Below are 17,090 nucleotides of genomic sequence, written 5' to 3' on the forward strand. Positions count from 1 at the left end.
ATATATATATATATATATATATATACTGGCATATAAAACATTCAAGTATCTTTATCTCTAAATTCTAAAGCCTAGTAGACTTTTTTTACATAGTATAATGAAACTAGCTTCATTGAAGAGACCACCCATGTTTATAGCAGCACAGTTTGTAATAGCTAAAATGTGGAAACAGCCCCTTTCCCCATCAGTTGGAAACTGGATAAAGATGTGTTTTTCTATAAAGTGGAATACTACTCAGCCATAAAGAATGAGAAGTTAGAGTCATTCATAGAAAAATGTACGTGTACTGAGGATATATTCTTAAGTAAAATAAGTCACTCATGTGTAAATACCAAATAGTTTCCCTGGTGTAAAAAACTATAATTGTAAATAAGATCCTAATGGTATAATTGACAATGTGAAATAGAAAGAAAAGGGCTAAAGTTGTAGGGGAAGTGGGAAGGGCAGGGGAAAGGAAATCTGGGAAAAGAAAAGAATTATGAGAAAATGAAAACATGCAAATAAAGTATTTGTAAATAGGGAAGGGAGGAGGGGGTGAATGGAGGGCAGGGGTAAGGGGAAAAATGGGAACCAAGACCTGTCATGTAAAGATACAAGATTCTAATGATGAATGTAAATGTACTGTATACCTAAAATGTACCAATAAACTCAATGAGAAAAAGAAATCACTCTTGGTACACATATTTACATTCCTTTTTTCTTTATTTCTTCTGTCACCTTTATTTATTATACTTTCACATGAGAACTATTTCATAATTTATCGTAATTTAATGTTGACAGTAAACATTTCTATTAGGTTTCATATTATCTTTATTTTGCTGAAGTCTTGAAAATTGATTTCACAGGTTATACAAGATATTTGTTATCACTTTTCTCTTTCATTGAATAGGAAAAAAACACAGATAACAAATTTTTTTCAATGATCTAAGATAAGCTATCAGTATAAATGAAGCAAATTGGCATATATATGAATTATTTTTAAAGCAATAAAACATATAGTTTTTAGGAAGTATCTTAATTTCTCCCTACTTCCTATTTTTCTCTGTTTTATTTTTTATTTATATTTTGCGCTTCTCATATAAGAGAAACCATGAGATGTTTGAGCTTGTGTGTCTGACATTTCACTTAATATTATTTCTCAAGTTGCATCCATTTAACTATGAATGCCTCAAGTTTATCTTTCTTTATGGAAGTATAGTCTTCCATTGTGTGTAAAGACCATACTTCCTTTATTCCATTCCTCTATTATTGGATAAATATGTTGTTTCCAACATCTAGCTATTAAAAACTATGCTGCTATAAACATGAGTATGCATGCATTCCTGTGATATGATGATATTAACTCTTTTGCAAAGACACCTAGAGGAGGGATAGCTGAGTCAAATGAAATTTCTGTGTTTAGCTTTTTGAGGAATCTCCAAACTAATTTGTATTGTGGTTGCATTAGTTTTTATCACAGGTCTTTTTGGGTGAAAGTAAATATTTTTAAAATTCTTTATATATTTTTTTAAATTTTATAAACTGAATCTTTATTTGTACATTGTAGATATACAGTACAGTTACATTCATCCTTAGTATCTTGTACCTCTACATGACAGGCCTTGACTCTTATTTTTTCCATGTTCCCTTAGTCTCCCTTTTCCCCTTTGCTCTTCCCTATTTATCAAGACTTTGCTTTCATTTTCTCCCTTTTCCCTTTTTTATCTTTCCCCTATCCATCCCATTTGCCCATTACCTTTAGACCTTTTCTTTCTATTATAAAGTACCAATTATACATTTTGACCCTTATTTACACTTTTAGTTTATCACACCAAGGAAACTATATGGTATTTACATATAAGTGTATTATTTCATTTAAGGTATGGCCTCAATGTGCATCCACTTAGCTACAAATGTCTCTAGTTTCTCATTCTTTACGGCTGAGAAGTAGTCCACTTTTAATTTCCTGCCCAAATAATAGCTGGAAAACATCTCATTCTGTACATTATCCCTTCACTCTGTTGGTGGTTTTCTCTCTGTACAGAAGTTTTTAATTTGTTATGATTCCATTTGTTGATTCTCAGTATTATTTCTTGTGCTTTTGGGGTTCTGTTTAGAAAGTCCTTACCTATACCTATGTCTTCAAGAGCTAAACCTAATTTATCTTCTAATGGATTAAGTGCTTCTTTTTCAACATTTATATCTGATTTATTTTAATTTTAGTTAATGTGTAGTGAGATATATGGGTCCAAACTAAATTTTTGCACACAGTTATCCAGTTTTTCAAGTACCATCCATAATAGCATTAGAAAAATTAAATACTTAGGTATTAACCTAACTAAGGAAGTGAAAATTTTCCATAATGAAAATCACATCAGTATGATAAAGGAAATCAAAGAATCAGAAAATGGAAAGATAGCCTCTGTTCCTGGATAGGCAGAACCAATATAATCAAATTGGCTATACTTTCAAAAACTGATATACAGGTTTAATGCAATCAAACTGTCAACATAATTTCTACTGATCTAGAGAAACTTTCCTGAAATGGAGTTAGAAGAGACCCAGAATAGTAAAAGGAATACTGGGTAACAAAAGCAAAGCAAATTGCATCACCATCCTAGACTTGAAGTTATACCATAAACCCACAGCAATTAAAACAGCTTGGTACTTGCACAAAAACAGGCAGGTGGATCAGTGGAACAGAATAGAAGAAACAGAAATAACTCTGGGATATTTGGTCTTTGAAGAAGTGTCCAAACATATTATTGTGTCTCTAAAGGTAATTTGGTTTTTATTCTCAAGCAACTTTTTTTTTTCTTACTTATTTGTTGTTTTTTTATTTGATTATGATTGGCCAAGCTCTGCTTTTCCTCATATTTATGATTCATACCGTTCTCTGAATGCTTTGGAGTTGTGGATTGATATCTTTCATTAATTTGGAAAATTCCTAAACAATATTTCTTAAAATATTGCTTCCTTTTCCAATTCCAAGTATATGTACGAGTGTAATTGATTGTGTCAATTTGAGTAAGAAATGCCCAACTAAATTGACTGAGCAGAGTTCTGGGTTTGGAAGAGCCATTGTAGGGAGGTAGTCCGCAGAATAAAAGAAGGAAAGCTGCTGCTTCTATTTCTTCAGAGGAGCTTCAGTCTTTGCCTTTATCTTGGATATCATCTTCAGCCTTCCAGCTCAGACACTTCCCTCTTCTACTTCAGATCTTTTGGCCTCCTGATACGAACTTGCATGGACACTACAGTGAGCTTCAGGTCTTTGGCTGGATCCTTTAGATAGCCAGCACGCAGACAGTCCCTTTGGACTCTTCCACATCTGATTCTGTGGGCAGCCAGCATAAATCAATCTTGTAAACTGTTAAATATTTGTATATCTTGCATTGATCTGCTTCTTTGGTAAGCATTGACTGAGACATCCGCTTTCACTTCTCAAAATCTTTTCGTAATTTTGTTTTGACTTTTCACAAGTTATTTACAAAGATTCAAGTTTTTCATATTCCATCTTTCAATTTTAGCCTGCTCCCTAATGAATATTTAATTTCATGTATGCAATTTTGCTGTTAGAGACTGTCAGTTTTACTCTTCATAAACACCAAATTATCTTTCTTTTATAAATGTGTATGTTGTTATTCCTGTTATTATTTTTGATATATTACTCTAGTAACTTTTAATGATTTGCTTGCTATCTTCAGTTTTGGTTATTACATTAATACATTTCTATGTCTTAATTATTAGCAATGTTTCTTACTTCATAATATGTATAATTTTGTAAACATATGTTATATATTGTGTGAAGTACATTGGAGGTGCTCTGGGATACAGTAAGTTTGTCTAAAGAGTTTTAAGTTTTGTGGTATTAGGCAATTTATCATTTCCTTTATAAATTTTTATCATTGTGTTATCTTTCCTTTCTTAAGGTATGGATTTAGTTTTAATAGGTAAGTTTATCTCAATTATATCCTTTTTGTTAGAGCATTGCTATTTTTAGTTCTCAAGTAGCATCCGAACTTTTTCTAAAGTTTCAAATTTTCTTAAAAAATACTGTTTGTCTGTGTTATCTGTGCTTTCTGGACCTTAAAGCTACACTCTGGTTGACCTCTCAGTCTTGCTTTGCATATGTACTGATTAAGAATTAGCCATGAATCTAAGGAACAATCTTGGTGCTCCTCTTGGGTACCCTATTTCTAATAGCTGCCCCCAGACACCAACTTCCTCATAGTCCTTACATGGGTGATTATTTCTTAATTCTGAGATGGTCACTCTTTTATTCAGCTCCACTTCTTTATGAAGCAAGGTACTAAGTTCCTAAAGTGGAAAATTAGAAGATTATTGTTGGGTTCAATCCATGGTGAATATGAGAAATATGGGCCTACTGATAATGATTTCACAACTACAAAGAGTTGTGTCATAGTTTGTCTACTTTTTACAAATGTTTACAAAGCCCCAAATTATCTAAATGCCCACAGTCAGAAAGAATGAAAAGAGTAACTGCAGATACACTAAAGTCACATTATATTATTGCACTAATTGTTTTATACATAATTTAGCTCATATTATCTCCTTCTGGCCCACCCTATGTGTGTCAATCTCGGAAATGATGCTTTTGAAAGTCTAAAGGAAATACATTCTTATTATTTTATTTGTTTATTTTCTATCTAAATGTTTAAAATTTGCTTTTAGGCTTGAAAGATAATTCTACAAAGCATTGGAATCTATCAGTTATTTTCTACTGTCTTCTTAAACTATTTCATTATTTTTGAGCTCATATTTTTTCAATTGAATATCTCCAAATTTTATCCTAGTCTTTACTATTAAGTTGCCCCTTATTCTGTCTCTTTTAAACATTTAAATGTTGTCTTTTGTATTTTAAGTCTGATCATGACATTGCCATCTCTATTTTCTTTGTGTTTATCTCACTTAGAAGTCAGTAAGGTTCTTAATTGTATATCTTTATTTTTTCATAAATTTAAAATGCTAAGCTAGTTTACATTAAATTTTATTTTCTTTGAGGTTCATTCATTTCTCTTTTGAGGGGCCAGTATTAGATATATGATAATTTCTTAACTGTATTACGTCATTTAAGCATGACTAGCAGGGCATAGTGGCACATGCTGTAATCCCAGTACTCAGGAGGCTGAGGCAGAATGATTGCTGTGAGTTCGAGACCAGCCTGGGCTACATAGTGAGTTCCAGGTCAGTATCAACTACATAGTGACACCCTGTCTCAAAAAACAAAAAAACAAACAAAAAAAAGCATGACTAAATTTTCATTCTTTTACCTATTTGTGCTTTCTTTGGTATATTTTATAATATATTGCCTAGCTTCAATTTTTAAAACACACTAAGAATCTATTAAATTCTTAATTCATATATATAAAACTTTATATAATAAAATACATATGTATATATATTAATATATATTTTTTTTAATACAAGGTACTATACTCAGGGCCTTCACACTGATCTTCATCCCAGACCTTTTATATTTATTTATTTATTTGTTCATTTATTTATTTAGATTCTTGCTAAGTTGTTACATTCCCCAGGCTGTACTTGAACTTGCAGTTGTCCTGCTTATCCTCTCAGAGTTCTGGGACTATATGTGTGCAGCACACACCTGGCTACCTTTTTAAAATTTCTTTTTTTTTGTACCAGGGGTCAAACTCAGGACATTGTAATTGCAAGGAAGGCAGCAGAACCACTGAGCTAAATCCCCAGCCCTATTTTTAAATTTTTAGTGAAAATATTTTTCAATTATTATAGTTTTAGTTCTAGAATATCCATTTGATTTCTTATACATAACATTTTTTCAGTATTAACAATGTTTTTCTTATTAGTAATTTTAAGGTTCTAGTCTGTCAATGCCTTAACTATATTACTGTTAGTTAATACTATTTTCTTATAATTTTGAGGCATTTGTTCCCCCATAACACCTAATGGGTCACTTAGTAATCTCTAAATTTTCAGACCCAAATAGACGCTTTCCTGTTACTCTTGTAAGAATGGGACAAATCTTTTTTGCCAGGTACTACAATTGTAAAATATGTTTTCAAGGCAATGCTTCTTGTTTGTTGCTTCCTGTAGCAAAGAGCAGTGGATGACACATCCCCATGTGGGGCATCCTTCCAAATTCCAGAAGCAAAATTTCCTGTATTGTACTTGTTAGGTGTCTACCAGTAAAACTCATGAATGCATTCCCCTTAAAGAAGTATCTTCTGCTTATAATTGATATCTTTGCTTTGGGGGGGTACTGGGGATTGAATTCGGGTCTTTGTGCTTGTGATGCAGTTGGCAGAACCACTGAGCTAAATCCCTGGCCCTATAGCTGATTTTGGTGCTCTTTACAGTCTTTTTTATCTGTGGTAGTTAATTTATCATTGCACAATACCTTATTTATATTTCTTCATAACATTGCCCCATTAAACTTAGGCTGTAGTTTATGGCTCCTGATTGACCCACTACTTTGTGATATCAAATTAGTAAATGGAGCAATACTATGAGAATGTGCAAAAAGGGGATTTGGAGGTGGTTTGGATGATGCATTTGGTCTCCAGCAGAGTCTTAATATCCTTGCCAATTGGATGTGATTTGCGTGCAATCAACAAAATGAAGTGACATTCAAATAACCAAGGTATAAATTCTGCTTAATTATAATGATGTGTCCATTGAGACAAGTTCTTTGACAGTCCAGAAAGATGTCACACTTGACCTACATGGCCACAGTAGCAGTTATAAGAACTTTGCTGTTCTAAGGCTTTAATGGTATCTGTAGGACGGCTTTTAGAAAGGAATCAACAAGATGGAGTCCTTTAATCTCAGGTGCAGAAACTGACAACCAGAGAACTTCCATGACATCCCTAAATACATTTCTTGTTTTTTAGCCAGGAGGCTAAAATTGCTTAAAAATCAAACATAAAATTTAATTGCACCAGTTGTTGAACTCAAATGCCAGTTGAATTCACAGTCTTCAGTGTTTCCCAGGTGAAGGTTAAAATACTGATTCAGAATGAAAGGGACCTTGAAACCCTAAATAAATCTCTAATCCCCAAATCACTCTGATCCTCACTTACCAGTGACATTAGCTTACTTTTGAGGACACTAGTTCCACAATTTGAAAATCCATGATAACATCATCTAGGAAAGACGGCTATAATTTTTCCCATTTAACTGATCAGTTGGAATTGTATAAATTGGGCAAATCTCAGGAACTGACTTTAACTATTAGAAATTTAATCAGATGGTGACTCTATTTACAACTACTGCGCCACATATATCCCCTTTACTGGAATAAATCAAAATGAATTCTTGTAATCCAAATGTAGCGGTATGTAGCATTCTTGCAAATAGTGCTTTTCCATCTATACCATTATTCAAGAACCATCAAAAGCAGTTTGCTGTAAGCCAACAGGGTTATTATTTCCCCCATTAGTATTATTATTAGTATTATTATTTTCCCCATTTCCTTGCCCCCCATTTACTTCCTCCAGCCTTTCCTATTTTTTTTCTCTTATTTTTTCTTTTCCCTTCTTAGCTTTCCCCTACCACTTCCACATTTACACATATTTTGCTACTACACAATATCAGCTATACATTTTTATTCTTATTTACACTTTTAGTTTATTACACCAGAGAAATTATTCAGTATTTACTCATGTGTCCTATTAATTTCACTTCAGCGTATGGCCTCAATGTGCATTGATTTAGCTATAAATTTCTCTAGTTTCTCATTCTTTATGGCTGAGTAGTACTCCATTTTATTAAAAAAAAACTTATCTTCTTTATCCAGTCTCCAGTTAATGGACAATTGGGCTGTTTCCAAGTTTTAGCTATTACAAACTGTGTGGCTATAGCATGGGACAGCATACACCACTGTGCTATGATTCTTTTAATTTTTTGGAAAGATACAGAGCAGGGGAATAGCTGGGTAAAATGGAACTACTAACACTAATTGTTTGAGGTATCTCCATATTGATTTCCATAGTGGGTGCACCAGTCTGCACTCCTACCAACAATGAAGAAGGGTTTTTTTCTCTCCATAACCCCACCCACATTTGTATTGGATAATTTCTTGATAGCAGCCATTCACTCTGGGGTGAGGTGGAATCTCAGTATTGTTTTCATCTGCATCTCTCGAATGACCAGTGATGTTGAACATTTTTTCATATACTCATTTACTACTTTTACTTCTTTGTTTGAAAAATGTCTATTCACTTCAGATGCCCATTTTTTAATTGAGTTTATAAATTTGGGAGTCTGAATTTTTTGAGTTCTTTATATACTCTGGATAGTAAACCTTTGTCTGAGGAGCAGCTGGTAAAAATTTTTTCCCACATTGTACGTTGTCTCAGCTCTGTTGACGGTTTCACTTGCAGTGCAGAAACTTTTTAAAAAGAAGAAATCCCAGTTGTTGATTCTTTGTGCTAGTTCCCATGCTACTGAAGATTTATTCATAAAGATTTTTCCTATGCCACTAACTTCAAGAATTCTACCTAACTTATTTTCCAACAAGTTTAGTGTTTCTGTTTCAATATTTAGATCTTTAATCCACTTGGATTTTAGTTCAGTGCATGATGAAAGATTTGGGTCTAGTTTTAATCTTTGTCAAGTTGAAATCCAGTTTTTTTCAGCAGCATTTATTAAAGAGGCTATCTTTCCTCCAGTGCAGAAGCTTGGCTCCTTTGCCAAAAATGAGGTAGCTGAGTACATCTGCAATTGTTTTTGCATCTTCTAATCTATTACACTGATTCTCAGGTCTTTTTCTCTGCCAGTACCATGCTGTTTTGTCATAGTGGCTTTGTAGTGTAGTTTCATGATGGGAATTGTTATACCTCCTGCCATGTCTCTGTTGCCTATAATTGCTTTTCCTATTCTAGGTCTCTTCTGGTTACAAATGAATTTTTGGATTGTTTTCTCCAGTTTAGTGAAAGATACTGTTGGAATTTCAATTGAGATTGCATTGAATCTGCATAGCAGTTTTGTAAATATGGCCATTTTCACTATATTGGTTCTTCCTACACAGGAAAAAGGGATGTCTTTCCATTTTCTTTTGTCCTTTTCTATTCTCTTCAATCTCTTTTTTCAGAGTGTTGTAGTTCTCAATGTAGAGGTCTTTTGCTTCCTTTGTTAGATTGATTTCAAGATATTTCATTTTATTTGGATGCTACTGTGAAAGGGATTATTTCTCTAATTTCTTTCTCAGTGATTCTATTATTTGTGTAAAAGAAGTCTATTGATTTTTGAGTATTGCCCTTATATCTAGCTACTCTGCTGAAAGTGTCAATTAAGTTTAGAAGTCTTTTGGTGGAGTTTTTTGGGTCTTCTATGTAGAGTATCATATCATCAGCATATAATGACAGTTTCCCTTCTTACTTTCCTATCTTTATTGCATTTATTTCTTTCTCTTGTCTACTTGCTATGACTAGTGTTTCAAAAACTATATTGAACAGAAGTGGTGAGAGTGCACATCCTTGTCTTGTTCCTGATTTTAGCATGACGATTTTCAGTTTTTGGCCAGTTAGTATGGTATTGGCTGTTGGTTTTTCAGAGATGGCTTTTATCAAGTTGAGATAATAACCATCATTCCAATTTTCTTCAGGGTTTTTATCATGAATTGTTGAATTTTGTCAAATGCTTTTTCTGCATCTATTGAGATGATCATATGGTTTTTGTCTTTGACTCTGTTGATATAGTGTATTACATTTATTGATTTATGTATGTTGAACCATCCTTATATCCATGGAATCAATCCAACTTGGTCAGGCTGTGTGATCTTCTTAATGACCCTCTGTATTCTGTTTGTCAGTATCCTTATTGAGGACTTTGAATCTATGTTCATTAATGAAATTGGCCTGTAGCTCTCTTTTTTGGTTGGGTCTTTCCTGGTTTTGGAATCAAAGTAACACTTGCTTCTAGGAATGAATTTAGAAATATTGCTTCAATTTCATTGAAAAGTTTCAAAAGTAGTAGTAGTAGTTCTTCTCTAAATGTTTTGTAGAAATCAGCAGTAAAACCATCAGGACCTGAGCTTTTCTTAGTTAGTAAACTTTTAATTATGTTTTCAATTTCCCTGAATCTAATTGGGGTGTTCAGAATTTTTATATCTTCTTTGTTCAACTTTGGTAATTCATATGTATCTAGAAATATGTCCATTTTTTCTGTATTTTCCATTTTATTAGACTACAGGTTCTTTAAGTAGGTATTAATGATACTCTGTATTTCTCCTAAATCTGTTGTGACTTCACCCTTTTTGTTCCTAGTTGCATGGATATGAGCTTTTTCTTTCCTTTTTTTTGATAAGGTTTACAAATGGTTTAACAATTTTATTTATTTTTTCAAAAAGCCAATTCTTTGATTCATTGATTTTTTTTGTATCATTCTCTTAGTCTCTATTGTACTGATTTCTGCTCTGATCTTTATAATTTCCTCCCTTGTATAAGCTCTGGGTTGGTCTTGCTATTCTTTTTCTAGAAGCTTAAGATTTAACATCAAGGTTGGGGATTTAGTTCAGTGGTTCAAGATTTAACATTAGGTTGTTTATTTGAGCTCACTCTGTTTTTCTAATGTGGGCATTCAGTTCAATATGTGCTATCAGTTCAGCTATAAATTTCCCTCATAGAACAGTGTGCATTGTGTCCCATAGATTCCTGTACGTTGTATTGGCATTATCATTAAACTGTAAAAACTGTCTAATTTCTTCCTTAATCTCTTCTGTGACCCATTGGTTATTCAGGAGAGTGTCATTCAATATGCATGTGTTTGTGAAGTTCTTGCAGTTTCTTTTGCTATTGATCTTCAGTTTAATTACACTATGATCTGATAATGTACATGGGATAATTTCAACTCCTTTGAATTTACTTAAACATGTTCTATGAGGTAGTATGTGGTCTGTTTCGGAGAATGACCTATGTGCAGCTGAAAAGAATGCATATTCTGATTTTTTGTGGTGGAACACTCTACGGATGTCTATTAAGTGCATTTGTTCAAAAGCTTTGTTCAGTTCTAGTATTTTGTGGATGATATTTTTTTTCAAGATGATCTGTCTCTGTGTGACAGCGGGCTTTTGAGGTCCTCCACTACAATTGTATGAGTGCTTGTTTGGTTTCTCATGACCTTTAATATTTGTTTTGTATAGTTGGGGGCATTAGTATTTTTTGCATAAACATTTATGATTGTCATCTCTTCCTCTTGGATTGTTCCATTTATAGGACTGTAGTGACCTTCTTTGTCTCTCTTAATTAGTTTGGCTTGAAATTTACTTCATCTGCAAATGAGATAGCTATCCCTGCTTTTTTCTGGGTTCCTGTCACATGAAAAGCTGTTTCCATCCTTTTACTTTCAGTCTGTGAGTTTCTTTTTGAACTAGGTGCATTTCTTGCATACATCATGTTGTTGGATTTTGCTTCTTAATCTATTCTGTCTGTCAATTTTCTTTGATTGGTGAATTAAGGCCATTAATATTGATGGTTATAACTGATATGTATTGACTTATCATCATCATGTTATTTTCCTGTTGTTGGATCTTTTTAATTTTTCCCTCTCTCCAATTTCTTGCCTTGCCTGCTGGATTTGCTCTGTTGGACCTCATGGAGTTGTGATCTTCATTGTCTTTTTCTAGAATATTATTTAGAATTGTTTGTAGAGCTAATATGGTATTCATGAAATTTCTCAGATGTCCTTTGTCATGGAAGAATCTTATTTTACCATTGATTTTGAAAGAGAGTTTTGCAGGATATAACAGTCTAGGTTGGAAGTTGTTTTCTTTTAGGGCTTAAAATCCTTCATTCCAGGCTCTCCTTGACTTGAGGGTTTGTGTTGAAAAGTCTGCTGTGACTCTGATGGGCTTTCCTTTGCATGTGATTGCTTTTCTCTAATTGCTTATAGTAGTTCTTTCTTCTGTTGAGTTTCTGCGATCTTGATTATTACATGTCCAGGTGTAAATTTTTTGTGATCATGACTATTTGGAGTCCTATAAGCCTTACTTATTCATACGGCAAATTCTTTTGGTCTGTTTGTGAAGTTTTCTGTCATTAATTCTGTGCATAGTTTATGTCACTGATATTTTCTCCTGCTTTTTCATGGACTTCTATCAGTCTTACATTATTTTTCTTTGCATCATCTACTGGCTGTTGGATTGATCTCTTACATTTCCTTACTTTTTTCTAAGAGATCCCTCTTTTCCTGATCACTGGCCACATCCTGTCTTCTATATCTGACATCCTGTCTCCAGATTGGCTCAGTCTGTTATGTATACTTTCAATAGAGTTTTTAATCTCCTGATTATGTATTTGGATATGTTTCATGGATTCTACTTCTTTCCTGTATTGATATTCATGGCTTCTATCCTGGTCCTGAGCTCATGTATTTTTTTTATCTGTTTCTGTTCTAGAGTCTTTAATCATGTCTTTCTTTCTGCTCATCATCTCTGTAGTTATATGGGAAATTATTTCTGTTTTGCACTTTTCTAGAGTCTCATTCTTCCATTTTCTTACTTCCTGTGCTATCAGTTCAGGATGTCCATGTGGTTTACTATTAGACTTTTCCACCTCACTTCCTTCAGAATTGATGAACAGTCAACATTGTTTGTGCTTGTGCCTTGCTTAAATGTCTTCTCATTTCTACTTCTGTTGTTGGTTTAATTTCTGGATTAATACTTTGATCTTCCTGTTATAGCTTGTCTTTAGGTTTTGAGTGTCTAAAGACTCAGAGGCAATCTCATTTCCATTATACCGGGAAGGACTACTGATTAAATCAATCACAACACCTTAGCACAAGTAACACAATCAGCAACCCAATGGCATCAAGCATAGTTTAGAAAAGTGACATTTTGTGCTAGTTATTAATCTATCACCTTTAACTGTGTGAATTAAATCAAAATTGAAGCTAGAGCTCAGAACAATGGCCTTTATGACTCCCTGTGCCTCTGTGGTATGAATCCAGGTACCAGCCCATCCAGGAGGCCAGAAGCATGAGTGGGGGTGGGGGGTCTGCAGGTGTCCCCAAAGCTGGCTGTTCCTCTACTGAGGCCCAGAGGGGTGGAGCTGTGGTCACAGGCAAGTTCCACAGGCTTTGCCTCTCACTGTTCCTCTGCCCCAGTAGTATTTTTTATTTTATTGGTATATTTTAGATATACATGCATCATAGGGAATTTGTACCTCTATGTAATACATCTTAAATCTTCTTTTACATTTTCAAAATGTTGTCCCAGGACTGCTCCAATTCCATTGTTCTATGCCATAATATAGTTAACCAACATCATTATGATTTTGTTATTCCATTAAACATCACACAGGTGCTTTATAGTCACCGTATTTTACAGATTACTTCTGATGAGCAAGAAATAACAACTATTTCAAATATTGGAGATATTAGAGTATGTATGATGAGTCATCCAAAATTTCAGGGTACAGTCCTCTCAATAAAGTGGCCCACAACTTCCTTTCTGAAGATGTAGTTGTATACAGGTATATATTGATATATCTTATGCTGTGCCTATCTATAAAAGCTAAACTGATGCTCTCTCTTTAACAGCTACCATAAAAGTGAGCAAGGGCCAGGGATTTAGCTCAGTGGTTCCACCACCTGCCTCCCAAACACAAGGACCTGAGTTCAATCCCTGGAACAAAAACAACCACAAAAAAAAAAAAAAAAAAAAAAGAACAAGCAAAGCATTTAGTGGATTATTCGTAGATTTTGGAGATAACATTTAGCACATTCAAATATATAATTTACATCCACATCAATAGACACATAAATGGATGTCATTTTCATGGGAAGATCAGAGCAAGTGAAGACTCTAAAACAAGGGTCAGGATGAAATTCAAACCACCTTACCATTTGGCTCTTAGGACTGAGCAGATTCAATGATAATTAATGTATCCAAAGCAAACAGCAATATTACATAAGAGAATCCTAATATAATTTTCTTAGACAAGACAGATCAAGGAAATTCAAAAGATACAAGTAAAACTTGTTAAGATAATTCAGACTCCTTTTACATCAACTCTCTTTCCATTGTCTCTTTCTCTTTGATATGTCCCTGGGCTCTTATATTGAGAAGTATTTCTAAATACCATTATCTGAGGAAGAAGAAAACCTCAAGCTTGGATTCACTTTGGCTATGGTACTTGCAAATGTTAACCAAAAATGTACATAGAAAAACACCAAAGCCACACTTACAGAAGTTCTGGAAAATATGGTGAAGTGAAATCTTCTAAATGGGCAAAATTTAAAGTATTACATTAATATGTGATTGTGCACTTTGGGTGGAATAAGAGATACCTAGAAGGATGAACCTGTATTAATGGAGAAACTAGTTGACTTGAAAATTATTTTGCTAGGTAGTCGGAAACTTGAAAAGATCAGAACTACAAGACTGATAATGAAAAAGTCTTGGAAAGAGATGTGGATGGTTTCCATGAATTGACAGACTGCAAAGAAAATTGTGTCCCACGTGAGTATAGAACAAAGAATGTCTTCTGTGGAATAGGTTTTTTATAATCAGTTGGACACCATGACACACTCTGAATGCCAGAAGGCTCTGTTTCCAGCCATACTGTATCAGTAAAGAAGCCGTGTTATTGGAAATAGAAGATGAGCATGGGTTCAACAACACTGTGCTTTACCATTACTTACAGCACTTATTCTCAAAGAGAATTATTGTGCACCTTTTCATTCATATCAGTGTGATTAAAATGTGGTAGGTCACTTGAAATCAGTTGAAATGATAAAAAAAATGTGGTTTACTGATGTCTCATTTCTAGTGCCAGTTGACAGACATAGTTTTGTGTCTTGTATGATTCATTACAGAATCTATCTTAAATCAGAGACTATCTCCTCATAATCAGAATACATGGGTATGGGAGTCACAGATGTGAGAGTTCCTCTTCTAACTAACATATCTTGTAACCTCATATCAGAATGAAAGCATAATATTACTAAGGTACAGACTTGTAGAATAAAATTTTGAGATGCTTAACTGAGTAAAGAACTCTAATCAGCCCTAATCCTAGTTAATGGTGGAGAAAATGGAATAGATCCTGAAAAAAGAGAGCACTCATTAGCAAATATGATATTTTGACCTACTAACACAATTATTACTGTAATCATTTTGAAGTTTTTCTTTTTGCTTATAACATGCATATAATTATGTATATATGTGAACATTTTTTATTTTATTATTTGCACTGTAATTGTATATAAAGTTTTAGCAGTGGGCTTACAATTTAATGTATAGGACTACCACTAAACTGTGGATATATTTACTGTTAAGACTGTACATTTTGTAGAAGTTGGGTAAGTTTTTTAAAATTTTTCTTTATTTTTAATATTTGTTAGTATCTATTAACTTTACATAATATTGAGTGTCAGTGTGGTGTTTTCATACATGCATAGATTTTATTATATCCATTACCCTATACTACTTTCACCTTATTATCTTCTTTTTAAGTCTCTCTATTATCATAACATCTGTTCTAGATTCTACATGTGATACTTATCTTTATGAGTATGGTTTATTTCACTTAAAATGATGATTTGCAGTTCCATCTATTTTTCTGCAAATGATAAAGGTTTGTTCTTTATGTCTGAATAATTCTAGAGATAACAAACTATGGAAAATTCAGAAGAGTTTGTGTATTTAGATTCTCTTCTTTTCTCTAAGCCTTTGAAAATAAGGCTATTCCTTTCCTCTGAAATAGGGAAGATCCCTTTGAAATGAAAGAGCTATGACCTACTTCAAACAAAGGTTAGCTAAAACTTGTGGCCTAATCATGGGGGAAAAAAAGGATGAGGAGAGTTTTACTTACTAAGACCCATTCTAGAAAAGAAAGATCTGGAGAAGGTCAGGGAGATCTCCTGGCTTCTACGGTTTCCTCAGTTTGCTTTGGTATAAAATAGTATGCTGAGTTGCCATGTTTTAAGGTTTTATATTCTGAGGTACAACATTACTAACACTGCTATAGCTCTTTTGAAATTTATCTGAATAATCATTTCAAAACATCAAGCATTTCTATAATGTATGCTCTCAAAAACTGCATTTTTGGCATGTATTTAAATTTATGATATATTAAAAATTGCACATAAATTTTAAAATGTGATGTCATATAATTTTAAAATATTCTTCCAGCAGATATAAGATCAAAAATGTTAGTGATAGCTGCTTTTCAATATTATATATAGATTTTTTTTTCCTGCCCATGAAAAACACTTGGAGTTAACAGTTGGTGACTATATTTTGTTCTGCATTAATGAAATCTGTTTAAAATAAACAAAATAAATAACAGATTCAAATTTCCCCTTTTAAAGTCACCATTTGACTTAAAAGAATATAAACTTAATGACTAAAAAAAGACTTGTGTGTTTGGTTTTTACTTTTCAGTAAAATAAAAGAGGCTGAGATTGGGAATATCCGTGCATACATCACCATTGCCTTTAATAAATAAGTGATGGGCAAGCTGCCCTTGCATTCAGCAGAGAACTGAATTCCTTAATGGGCCCCTGCTCAAGGCACCAGTGAGAGTTACTGGCTCAGGCCTTGCATTTACATGAGCCAGGAAGCATTGCTTCGGAGAAGACGCTTCACCTGTCAGCAGTCTCCAATGCTGTAGATTCTCTTCTTATGCTTGGTTGATTTATTCCGAATTGCTTGAAATATATAAAACATGCAAAAAACAATGTAATAAATTCCCCTGTGCCTGTCACCTAGATTTAGGAAATGTTAGCATTGAGCTCTGTTTGTATTTTATTTTTACAGAAATAAACAGTATACTGCGGCAACTTAGACTTATTTTGTCTCCCTGTCCAACGTCCCTTCATTTCCTCCTCAGATAGAATCAGTGTACATTTAGATGTAATGTACTTTTAATTCATATGTACTTATGTATGTACCTGCAAAATATAGACGATTTTGGATACTTTTAGGCTTTGCATAAAGTAAATTATACTGTTGTCTCTTTTTACCTCATTTTTCCCTTTAATAACAAGAATTCAGGGGCCCGGGATTTAAGATCCACCGCCTACCTTGCAAGAGACAGGTCCCGAGTTCGATCCACGATACCAAAACGGAAAAAAAAAAAAAAAAAAAAAAAAAAAAAAAAAAAAAA

The sequence above is a fragment of the Fukomys damarensis genome, unplaced genomic scaffold (genome assembly GCF_012274545.1).
Source record: "Fukomys damarensis isolate Sample0158 unplaced genomic scaffold, DMR_v1.0_HiC HiC_scaffold_2, whole genome shotgun sequence".
NCBI classification, from domain to species: Eukaryota; Metazoa; Chordata; class Mammalia; order Rodentia; family Bathyergidae; genus Fukomys; species Fukomys damarensis.